Genomic DNA, 2,211 nt, shown 5'->3' with positions numbered 1-2,211 from the left:
CCTCGGTCCTGACTAGTCTCCCAGTCCCTGCCGCTGAAAAACATCCCCACAGCATGTTGCTGCCACCACCATGCTTCACCGTAGGGATGGTGCCAGGTTTCCTCTAGATGTGACGCTTTGCATTCAGGCCAAGAGTTCAATCTTGGTTTCATCAGACCAGAGAATCTTGTTTCTCATGGTCTGAGACTCTTTAGGTGCCTTTTGGCAAACTCCAAGTGGGCTGTTGTGCCTTTTACTGAAGAGTGGCTTCCGTCTGGCCACTACCATAAAGGCCTGATTGGTGGAGTGCTGCAGAGATGGTTGTCCTTCTGGAAGGTTCTCATCTCCACTGAGGAACTCTGGAGCTCTGTTAGAGTGACCATTGGGTTCTTGGTGACCTCCCTGACCAAGGCCCTTCTCCCCCGATTGCTTAGTTTGGCCGGGCGGCCAGCTCTAGGAAGAGTCTTGGTGGTTCCAGACTTTTTTTCCATTTTAAGAATGAGGCCACCGTGTTCTTGGGGACCTTCAATGCTGCAGAAATGTTTTGGTTCCCTTCCCCAGATCTGTACCTCGATACAATCCTGTCTCGGAGCTCTACGGACAATTCCTTCGACCTCATGGCTTGGTTTTTGCTCTGACATACATTGTCAACTGTAGGACCTTATATAGACAGGTGTGTGTCTTTCCAAATCATGTCCAATCAATTGAATTTACCACAGGTGGACTCCAATCAGGTTGTAGAAACATCTCAAGGATGATCAGTGGAAACAGGATGCACCTGAGCTCAATGTTGAGTCTCATAGCAAAGGGTCTGAATACTTATGTAAATAAGGTATTTCTGTTTTTTATTTTTATTACATTTGCAAAAATGTCTAAAAACCTTGTGTAGATTGAGGAAATAAAATGTATTCAATACATTTTTAGAAAAGGCTGTAACGTAACAAAGTGGAAAACAGATACACTGTGATAAAATATATACAGACACACTGTGTTACACAGATACACTGTTTGCATACCTGAGTGTTTTGTGAATACGTCGTCTGATGTGTGTGTGTACAGACGATTGACAATAATGCCTGTTTGTATGGAGAGTTATTTTCATAGATATTGTATTGGGGATGTTTAAAGCCGGTGAAAGGTACTACTGTATAACTAATATGATGTATTGAAGCCTTATACAGCATATCGAGATCTGGGGACTAGAAGGTTCTATCTGCAAAAAGATCATTCTGAGATAATTGGTTTAAAGTTCTGAACCCTCATTGGTTTGAACGGTGTCGGCTATTTTTTTTTAAATCTTGTATTCTTTGGAACTTAACATGAATTGTGGTATTTAGAGTACTAGATAGGTAGTGTATGTAGAGAACATTGTATTTAGAGTACTATATGTAGAGAACATTGTATTTAGAGTACTATATATGTAGTATATGTAGAGAACAGTACTCTATATACAATGTAGTAGATGTAGAGAACATAGTATTTAGAGTACTGTGTAGTATATGTAGAGAACATTGTATTTAGAGTACTATGTAGTATATGTAGAGAACATTGTATTTAGAGTACTGTATATGTAGAGAACATAGTACTCTATATACAATGTAGTAGATGTAGAGAACATAGTATTTAGAGTACTGTGTAGTATATGTAGAGAACATTGTATTTAGAGTACTGAGTAGTATATGTAGAGAACATTGTATTTAGACTACTGTGTAGTATATGTAGAGAACATTGTATTTAGAGTATGTAGAGAAAATTGTATTTAGAGTACTATATATGTAGTATATGTAGAGATCATTGTATTTAGAGTACTATATATGTAGAGAACATTGTATTTAGAGTACTATGTAGTATATGTAGAGAACATTGTATTTAGAGTACTGTATATGTAGAGAACATTGTATTTAGAGTACTATGTAGTATATGTAGAGAACATTGTATTTAGAGTACTATGTAGTATATGTAGAGAACATTGTATTTAGAGTACTATGAAGTATATGTAGATAGAACCTTCTAGCCCCAACCTCTGCTGGTGTATGTGACGCCGTTCATAATATGACCTTTCTGCTCTACAGGGAAAACTCACGGTGTGAGAGAGTCAGACGATGTATTTAAAACCTGCCTGGAGGAACTGTACTTATTACGAAGGCCGTATCCTAAATGGAACCCTGTATAGTGCACCACTTCTGGTCAAAACTAGTGCACTATATAGTGTGCCACTTCTGGTCAAAACTA

This window comes from Salvelinus sp. IW2-2015, unplaced genomic scaffold (genome assembly GCF_002910315.2).
Source record: "Salvelinus sp. IW2-2015 unplaced genomic scaffold, ASM291031v2 Un_scaffold1305, whole genome shotgun sequence".
Classification (NCBI taxonomy): Eukaryota; Metazoa; Chordata; class Actinopteri; order Salmoniformes; family Salmonidae; genus Salvelinus; species Salvelinus sp. IW2-2015.
This window is presented reverse-complemented; position numbering follows the sequence as displayed.